An 11811-nucleotide genomic window follows, 5' to 3' on the forward strand; every position below is an offset into this window, starting at 1 on the left:
TTCTTGTTTTATTTTTTTATATGTTTCTATACCTACACCTTTCACCTACAAATTACAATATAGTGCTTAGAAGCCTTTATATTCAGGACTTGTAGCTCATATTTTTTCTCTCTATGGTATCATTGCTAAATCATACATTTTATGTTCTGTACTTCTGTGCAGTGATGAATATATTCGATTTTACAATGATGTGTGTTTTTTTTGTGTACACGATAAGTAGTCGATAAATTGCTTCAATTTTCATTTTAAGGGTGGTTTTAGATAACAAATTGGATATAATTTGTACTTTAAAATGATCAAAATTAAAAATTCCCTGTAAGTATTTGTATTATTAGAAAAAACAAAAGATCAAGAAAAAATATTATTTGTAACCATGATAATTAAAATTTCGTTTTTCTTCATTTATAAACGGTTGTAATTAAATTCAAATTACATTAAATCCATTATTGTGATTTACTCAGTAACGAGTCCACTCGACACCTAATGTACAGCAGAACGGTACCAAGTTGTCTACATTTATTATATGTTTTTATTTATATGTATGATCATCTTTTGAGACAGTAATAAAAATACTTAGATTTTATGAAAGTAAAAATTTTGAATATCTTTCAAAAATATATTTTTACGATTCCAAAACATTAACCGTAGAAACTTGAAATGTTCACCAATTACCTATATTATTATTTCCTATACATGTTAAAAATTAATAGACAATTTACATTTTCTGATTATTATTTTTAAATGTTAAAAAAATTTTTTTAGTCAAAACCTTATAAATTTAATACAAGGTTCCCTATAATTTGTGTTATTAGAGAAATTAAAATTAAAGTTGAGCGTATATCCACATTACAATTTTTAAGCGTCCGAAGTTAGATTTTTAACAAATGTGAAAATTAGCAAAATGTTTAGTGGGTAGTTAAAATATAACATTTTTATATTTATACCTAAGATCTGAAAATTTAGTACAAGATTTTTTTTATACATTTTTCAAATCTAAATTCCTACTTCATTGGATAATCATCCGTTTCTTCTGAAACGATCTTTGTTATTTTAGTCTTATGTGTAATTCAAAAACAAATAACTGTAGATACTTGAAATTTTCAACAAATATTTATATTTTAATTAAGTGGGAGGGATTGGTTGGCTCATTTCATAAAATAGTTTAATACTTCTCGAAAAAATAAAAATTAAAATGGTACTATATGTCATACATTCCTTCCAGTGGTGTATATAGTTGTGGGAGGGAAAGCGTATTGCTGAATTTTGGTGATAGCCGGACAAGGTTTATAGATTATAGTCTATAAAAAGGGTAGCAAATCCATGGCACGCAAAAAGATTTTGAGGGCACGAGATAAAATAAAATATTTTATAAACCAAATATCAACGAATTAGCATCAAATATTAAACAAAAAAATCACATTATGAAAATAAATAATTAACAAAGTATAATGTTATTTTATTTTGTACCTAAACTAACCTTTTTTATAATATTATGAAATTGATTATATAATAAAATGACGATAATTTTTTCTCACAATATTGAATATAATATAGGTATGTTATATTTTTAGTGACACGCTTGAAAAAAAAGGTAATTTTTGGCACGTAGCGTTCAAATAATTTGTCCCCCCGTTGATCTATAATTTAAACCTCGATACGTGGATATATATGTATAAACTGGTAGGTATGCTTATTAGATATTAGTAATATTAATATTTTCTATAACTTGAATAAAGTAATAATAAGTGTTCTATAATTATTTACGATTATCGCCCAGATATCAGCTAGATGAATATCAAAAAATATTGAGAGAGGATACCGATGGCCATACCAAAGTTTAAAGAATCTATAACCTTGATAACAATACCTATAGTAATAGTCAGCACTCCAGGTAGCAGTTACAAGTGGTGTACTTTTTTTGGCCCACTATCATAATGGTACAATATATAGGAAATGTTAACACCTCTATATATCCATCTTGCGTATACAATATTTAATGTAAAATTAAGGTTAGGTACCAATGGTACCATATAAAAACTTTACCACAATAATAACTATCATATAATAATTATCAAACGCAAAAGATATACGTAACATAGTACATACACTAAACTTATAATAAATTTAGGTAATTGAACAGTTAAGTATTTTTTTTTAAGTAAGACATTTTTAAATGCTCCCTAAGTACTATATCGGTAGAAAAATGTTATAATATTTTTAAATTTATGCATTTGCCTCGGGCCCTGACTTTGTATACTATTATAATACTATATCGGGGGTGGCCAGTGGCCACTGACCTCAATTTTAGGAGCCGCAAATTTATGAAGCTAATTCTAAGCAAACCATATTATTAAGAGATGTTTATAAAATAATTAAAATAGTTAATTTTATTATGCGGCTCGCGAACCTCGTTGTGATGGCAACCTTTGTAATATAAATAATTATATTATACTATATTTAAGTTGAGAAATATTGAATTTTTTAGTCATATTATTGGTACCTACCTATATATACCTAAGAATGCTTTGAAGATTCATATTTAGCATTTTTGGATCGTGTTCTATTTTTTTAATAATATAGCCATTATTTATATATATAGAGATTATTTAAGTACTCTGTGACATATTTGCATTGAGGGTGGGGCCTATCTAAACATATTGTTATAGGTTAGTATTTATATTATGTGTTATTTTTGGATGTTTTAGGTAGGTATCAACCGCGGTAGATTATAATAATAATAATCATTATAATTATTATAATCTACCGTGGTATCAATTAATCAACTATCAATAGCTAAGCGCCGCGTAAGTATTGAGAAGACTGTTCCCACGGCGTCGTTGGTTATAGTGGTTATACAATTTGGAAAAAAAAGTATCAATAGCTATAGACATCTCCTAATAATAATAATATGATATAATAGAATAGCTTTATAGGTACATAAATAAATTAATTTACGAGTTAAGTCAATACTTTTTTTTACTCCAAAAATCAAAAAATTTACACTTGAACACAAATTACAAAAATACTTAATAATGTTATGATTTTATGATTGTCTTCGTTAGGGTACGTATGAAATTTTATCGAAATTTTAGAAACATTTTTGTGTTACGGTCAAATATTTTTTATATATAATAGGTACCAGGTATCTGGTATTTACATCACATTATATTTTCACTCGATCGCGGCGCGTTTTCTTTACAGGCAGTACCAATGGGCTATAGCAGTATAACATTGTAGGTAATCAAGTAGGTTACCTTACCTATCACAACTTATTTCAAGTGACGACTTACGGTACCTTATAATTAGTATTAAACCTACTTTTATTTGATGTATTACTTACATAATATTTACGTGTTTATAATGTATATTCACATTATATTGAAATATTTTATAAGTTCCATTGGGCGATGTTCCGACTACTAAATTCAGGAGATGGAGGTAACAATGTTTTAACTACTTACCTAATATGTTTAAGAGCACACAATATAATCAACAACCCCCCCCCCCCACGACTAAAAACTATTTTTACTTTAAATTTTTAATTTGAATGAATATAATATTTTTAAACCACCCCACCACTGAAGAATGGTTTTCCCGTACACTTTCTGTTTTGTTGTTAATCGTTATGTATCTTAAACTCTGTACAAAATGAGATCGTGACTTGGCGGGCGGCCAACTAATGCGCATGGCTTTACTACACAGGCGTCAGGCATACAGCAGGAATACAGATATAGTTGACTCGGTGGGGTTGACAAACGAGTGTTGTCTGACTCTCGGTCGACGAAGTCTGGTCGCCGCCAAGTCACGATCTCATTTTGAACAGAGTATATACAATAATGCATAGAAGACTAGTAGGAAGTAGGTAATAAAATCCAATAGGTACATCGAATTAATTGAAATTAATAATCTGTTAGTAATGCATATAAATAATGGACCTTATCTCGATTAAAAGGTAGATTATTATATTATCTAACTGCCTTAAAGTGCGTAACGAGTGAAGACCGTGAGGTATTAGGTACCAACTATTATTTTGATTACCTATGCCATACTATATCTATATAAACCTACAACCTACTTCTAATATAATATAATACAAGTATTTTATAATAACGTAGTACCCAATACCCATAGATATGCATTATTAATGACGTTTAATATTGAAATACAAATTTTAACTGTAACTGATTTTGAAACGTATATTAATACTTAGTTTACCATACCATAATAATGATTACTATAAAATTCTGCAGATCCGATTGATCCAAATATATTTGGATTTTGAAATGCTTATTAACTGTACTCACTATTTATTTAGATTTTAGACTTGATGATTGCGTGGTAGTTCCAAGTATCTAAGACAAATATTAAATAGATTTTATATTTATAAAATTATTATTAAGTACATTTATTAGCATTTGACTGTATTTTATTACGCGTGTATTTTATCATCCAAAATAACAATAATATACAAGCTATAGCTTATAGGGGTTTAGTAACTTTTTATTTAAATGTTATGTAGGTATAATGACTATAATGTATATATGTTTGGTTACAATAATGTTAGTAGGTAGTCAGATATAGGTACTGGTGTCTGGTGAAGTATATTATATTTTTTTAAATATCCTTACAGGTAGCTCAAATGCTCAAAGTTCCAACTTACAATATTAATGTAACACGAACAGATAACTATTAATATTATATAATTTTTATTATTATTCATTATAAAAACAACTTAAGAGGATGTCAAGCGCCGCACTATGTTTTCTCTCTCCGACTCTCGAGTAACATAACAAATTTGCGGTCAGCGCCAGCCTTGTGTTATTAGTTTTATAGTGTTTAAGTGAGTTGACCTATTATCAAACACTGAATAAAGAACATTATCTATATTTGTATGTTGGAATTTTTACAATATTTAATTTGAAAATGAAATTTGAAAATTTTGAACTTTCTTAAAAGTTTTTCGCATTATATATTTATAAATTGCATACCTACAAATTTAAATATTATGAAAATCAAATACGAATAATGTTCTAAACTTAAAGTTTGATCATAGGCCAATTTACTCTAAGACTAAAGTTAATTATAAGTTAATACAATAAGTTTGGTTTTGCTGGGTTGAAAGTGAAAACAAATAGTGCGCTGACATCAGTTTACATAAGTATTCAATTTACATTCTTAATTCCTTATTATTAAATATGTGCACTGGATTTTTGTAACTTGTAATAGTAAACAGATCTTATAATTCCCAAGTCAAAGTCGTAATTTGTAGTTGATTGAAAAATACAACGCTAAAAATTACCCAATGAGTTTAGATTACAATAGTTTTTAAGGTTATTCAAAGACAAAAGTATAAATAGGCACAAACAATTTGACAAAATCTATTAGAAATTGTATTTAATGATATATTTAGTTCTATTAGCCGCTGTATACATATATAGATATATTGATATATATATATGATACCTATATAATTTGCCTTAACGTCACCAACGACACCAACTACCGTTTTTTAACCTTTTTTTGTCAGTTATGAAACAAATCGATGAAATATATGCTATCTGAAGATGAATACTCAAAAGATATGAGCAATTGAACATCATTATCAACTTGTTAACCTTTACAATTTACACACTATAAGTTATACTTCTACATAATTACACCTTATTAATTAGCAAATAACAGTATAGATTTGAAATTTTTATCATACAGTTATATAAGTATTTTCCAAACATATTATAATTTCAACAATGATTTCAATCTTTTTGAGATATTATACGAGTAAATGCTTGAAAATTTCGATTATTTTGATTTTTTATCGATTTGTGTTGATACAATTTTATTTATATATTTTATTTATATATTTAAATTTAAATATAATCAACATAGTATAAACCACCAGTTATTCTGCAGGCAGAAGCTATAAATTATATGATATATCAAAAATCCATTTTAAAAAGCTGATTAAATTCAATTTATTATAACATGTTTGTGCACTGCATATTCGGTTCCAATATTATATTGTTTTCAAGAAATTATAAAAAAATAGAAAATGCTGAAATCACTCAATCTAACTATAGTGCAACACCGGTACATCTCACATCTTGGAGTATTACAGTGATTATTCCTATATTATAGCTCATAAATACATCAAAGATTTTAACATGCATCTGTTTTGATGAAACAGCTGCAGTCATCAAGTGACCAAGTAAGATATTAAAATTCTTTATCGTGTTCCTACAGGGTTTGTTCTTTCTTTGATTCTATTTTATCCGTTATCCGAGAACTTTGTACAATATATTCTTAATATAAGGGCTTTTTAATTTTTACAGTGTTAAGTTTTTAGCCTTATCTATGAGTCACGATATACTCTGGAGAAACTAAGAGAGGAGCTCGAGAGTTCAAAAAACTCGCAACTATATAAAAATATTTACCATGGTGATTGATTTTCAATAAACTATCAAAATATGTACTAAAAACTTCACAAATGTTGTGAAATGTATTGTGTACTTACTAAGCATAGAATAAAGTTAATCAGAAAAAATATACATAATACATAAAAGTCTTTGCTCTAGTTATTAGCTATAAAAATATTGGTATTTACATAAAAAAATATTGGATTTAAAAAATATAGAAAATTTAAAATTGTTGTACACAATACCATAAATAAATTGATTAATAATTTACTATAAGCATATTAGCATGATAGAAGGTGGCATTCATTGACACTATTAAACGTAATACTTTAAACAATAAATACTTATTGGTTTTGATTTTATATGAACTTAAGTTATAGACTATAGTTAAAGTGTATTTTGATTATACGTTCCACATAATCAACTTCTGTAAACAATAATTTAGTAGCTATAAATAATTATACTCTGCACCAAAACTACAATAATGGTATACAATATATATGTATAATAAAAATTTCATCTTCAAAATAGAATAAATAATTCTCGATAAGCAAGTAATGCAAATTTACAATGTTTATTCTTACTTTTTTTAGTTATTAATTACTTTTATACTTACATACTTATAGTCAATATATAGATTGCTGTTTAAGTTAGATTGTAAGTGCCTACTTAAGTGAATTATGAATATAACATCATAGTTATTAGGTACTAATTATTTGTCAGTAGGTACAATAGATAATAGATATACCTATTCAATCTTTAACGAGCTGGTAATATAGATAGCTTATGCAATAAATTGCTTTATTTCGACTTTATGATTCTCTTTCAATGCCTTATATTATATGGTTACACATTGAACTAAGCCTTTTCTAAAGCTTACTTTGTATACATATATTATCCTATATAGTCCTAAATCTAGCACTTGAGTAATAGTTTCAACTTTCAAGTACACTTCCAATTTAACATAAACATTCATCACGTCATGTTATATAAATATTAAACATTTTAATTTTATTATTATTTCAAAGTTAATAAAATAAATTATTATTGTTTTATTTTGATTGATTTTTTTGGCTTTTTCCTCCCATCATTTATAAATCCTAACTAGGTTAAGTTAGATTACCAATCTAACCTATGACGCCGTATATAATATATACTTAACAATTTCAAATTATAAATAATTCTCTATATATTAATTATATATGATAACAAGCAAAAACGTGTATTATTTATATTATGACAATTAATAAAAAAGGATAACATTGACTGCACTTATGATGATTTTTTTTTTTTCAATTATATTTATAATGGAATTTTATTTTTTTCTATGTTTATGGGATAAATTAATTATGTACCTATGTTAATTAATTGTTTACATTGCATCGATAAGCGCACAGCTTAAAAAGATTCGACATCGACTCTTTCTGTTTTTGTCTAATACACGTGAAACATAGAAATCTAGACGTATTCTTTGACAAATGTACTGATTAATGTAATATGAATATATGATAATAAATCTGAAAGTTGATTTGAATATGTCGTTAAGTTTAATTGACATAAAAATTCCTACTTTTTTGATTTTATCACCTTAAATCAAAAAAAAGTAACATTTTAATTTTGAAAAGTTATAATAATAATAAAAAAAAGTTAAATAAATGGGTACTGCTCTGTTATACATTAGGTGTTGAGTAGGTCACGAAGAATCTTGTATTCAATTTTTAATACTTAAAACAAAAACACAAGTTTTTATGAATTTTTTACTACAAAATAGTTTGTGTATTTTTACAATTTTTCCGAATTTTGATAAAATTCGAATTTCAAATACATATAAAAAAAATTGTGCTAATGTACTTTTAATAGTTTTATACAGATATAAGAATAACTATTGTGGGATCTTGTATTAAATTTAAAAAATAATTGAAAATACCTACCTCTTTAAATAATTCAAAAATAGATAAGAAAGTTTAAAATTGTTATTGTATAATGAAAATAATAATATAAACATCATATTATGGTGAAAATGCAGTATCGACGGTTATTCGTTTTTTATTTTTAATTAGATAAAAAAAAACAAAATCGATTTTGTCAAAAGGACTTGCGTTAAAATTCTCATATTTCCTTAATTTTATATTCGTTTTTTTTTATTATAAAAATAAGCACTGGGAAATATAAAATTGACTTCTCCAAAGTACAAACAATCCAATTTTATATCCAAAACCACTTCCATTTTTGAAAATCTATGCATTTTATCGACTACTTATCGTGAAGTAATCCACAAAAAAACATATCATTGTAAAATTAATAGGTACAGCATTCAGAATCTAAAATTCAAAAAATTATTTTTCTAAGAATTAATTTTTAGAAGCCTTCAAAATAGCCATTATAATATTATCTGAAGCTGTCTGTTATTTTCATTTGTTTTCATTGATAAAAACCATTCGGATTACTGTTGGTTAAGTTTTTGAATCCATTAAATTAAATGATGACGTTAGAAAAATACATATGGGTAATGTTATGGGGTAGATAATTTTAGTTTTAATTAAAATTAACCGTATTAAATCAGTTTTTAAAATGTAACAACACTCTATTTAGATAATAATTAATATATTGTTCTGTAAACACAATTATTATCTTTTATTTTAATTTTGTATATAATAATAAGTTGATAAATAGTTTCATAATTATTATTTTATAAAATAGAAATGATATCATATTATTATTACATGGCTAGTTCGTTAAAATTCTGATTAATGCTTTATGAATTATAATCGAAAGTATAAATCGACTATATAATATGATACCATATTTTTTATAAAGAGTTATATAATTTTAAACTAAATAGTTTTATACTTTGATAATATAATTCAATATTTATGAGGTAAACATTTTAATACATTTCTCAAATTCACTAAGTATTTCTTAAATTGTTTAGGATGTTATATGACGTAACTATGATATTATCTATAGGACTACTTTTAGTTAGTTAAACTTATTATAATTATATTATAAATATTACAAATAAATACATTATATAATAAATTATATGATTTGTAATTTATAGTTTTAAATATTACACGATAATAAGAGGAGACCAAAAAAGAGATGGATAAAAAGAATACAGAGAATGACATGAAAATCGCTGACGTGAGTGTAGAACAAGGGGGTGGTGGAATCCATATATAGTTGGGAGCGAAGGGCGAAGAGAAATAAGATAACTAATATAGTAATATGGTATTTGAGATTCATCGACTTTGATTTATAACGATAGTTTTAATTAGTTTTTATTCATTTAATTTTAGTTTTTTATTGTATATTTTTAATGTTATCTATCTAATATTATATAGAATGTGTTAATGTTAATTTTTTTTAAATAAAAAATATAATTATAAACGTTTATTTTATAGTTACTTAATACTTATAGATTACTTTGATAGCTAGTACGCATCAAGTATTTAGTATTTATTCTATGATGATGGATAATCCTATTAATATGCTTTTAATTAATGTAGAATTAGAGTCAACGATGATACATACCACATTTTGAAATCGTAGATGTTCTTACACCTGTAAAAGACGTAAATTAAATCTTGAAATTAAGTATTCATAACTTTATATTACTCATATTTTCAGCGTAAACGTGAAAACCAACAGCGTATACAAATTAAATTATAAACCTACAATTTTTTTCCACTGGCCGTTGACCTTAATTGTCTATAATTTTGAATATATTAACCTCGTTGATCATAATAATAATCTAAGTCAATAACACATATTATGATGTCTTAGTAAGAGTGATGAAAATCCACTCTATTTACGATTCAACCTGTAATCGTATTGACACCAACACAAGTGTATCTAAACATAATAGTATAACTAGTATAAATATTAAGAAGTCTTCAGTAGGGTAGATACCTACCATACAAGGTAATATAATATTATTGTTTGTGCTTTGATTATACGTATTATACCTATGTATATAAGTATATAACTAACATACACTAGGCAATAGGGACGTGCTCACAAGTAGGGGACGGTGGTGTCATATCCCCCTTAGACCATGTTTTTGTTTCTATTGGTTTTTTTTTTTTATCAACACAGAAATAAAAATTCATGTTTTCAATATTTTTTCCTGTGCGATTTTTACAATAATTTAAAAATGATCAAATCTTACTTTAAAACTGAAATATCTCAAATATCGTATAAAAAAAGTCAATGTACTAACACACAGATAATGTTTTTAACTTTGAGTTCGGTATTAATAATTTCTCTATTTCACTTAAGAATTGGTTCAACTGAACGAAAATTTGTTATGTCGTTCGTGATGGGTTACACAGAGAAAATAGATAGGTATATCTATCAGGTACTGATATAGTGACATCCTCTTAAATTAATCGATAACAATAAAATATGTGACAAAGTAATAAAAGTGCATATTTACTGTCACTAAGGGATGAATTACACAAAGATGACTTTCTTAAACTTAATTTTAAATAAAAAAAATATTATAATAATATTATACAAAGAAACTGTATTAAAATATTTTAATATTTAATTTCACTATTATAACTATAACTAACACCTGTAGGTAAAGAAAACGATTTATTTTAATTTTAACGGGGTTTGAACAGACAAAAAGAGAATTTTTACATATAGAAAAAATTAAAACCGCACACTTTGTACTATATTAGGCAGAACAAAATGAACACATTTTTTATAATTTATTATTACACATTTAAATAGTTATGAAAAAGTAATCCTATAGTTTTATTGTAGAATTTAACAGAAATAAATAAATAGTCATTATTCATTAATACATATATTATATACCTATTGGCTATTATCAATACTAAAAATTACTGGTTTTTAAAAATGAATAAGAGTCAGTGTGAACAGAGTTATATATATAAACTTAAAAATTCAATTATTTGTGTTCGTTTTATTTTTGGGCTTTGTGAATTTTTTTTAAGATTAAGTTTTGAACGATTTAATTTCCTTTCATGTTGTAAATTTGTATTTTATGGTTTATTTTTGCCGTATAAAATGTCCGCGATTAATTATTATCAAATTATTTTCACCTTACAAAGTGTTCGTTTACCACCAAATACTCTTATAATCTATACCTTCCGTCACAGAAAAATTATACGTATATTATCTGTAAAAAGAAACCATTACCTCATCAAAACTACATTGCCGCACAGAGTTGCCTTTTTTGAGCTTTTTTTTAACTTCCGCCTTATTATTTAATTATTTAATTTCTGGTTTTCTATATTTATTTTTAGTGCAATATTTTTAGCAAAAAACAATTCTACGTTTCTAACCGTTGCGCTTCAACGATCGATTTTCGACAACGGATCAGATACGTACCTATAGATAAACATCAATAATATTGGTGTAGCCA

The sequence above is a fragment of the Rhopalosiphum padi genome, chromosome 4 (genome assembly GCF_020882245.1).
Source record: "Rhopalosiphum padi isolate XX-2018 chromosome 4, ASM2088224v1, whole genome shotgun sequence".
NCBI classification, from domain to species: domain Eukaryota; kingdom Metazoa; phylum Arthropoda; class Insecta; order Hemiptera; family Aphididae; genus Rhopalosiphum; species Rhopalosiphum padi.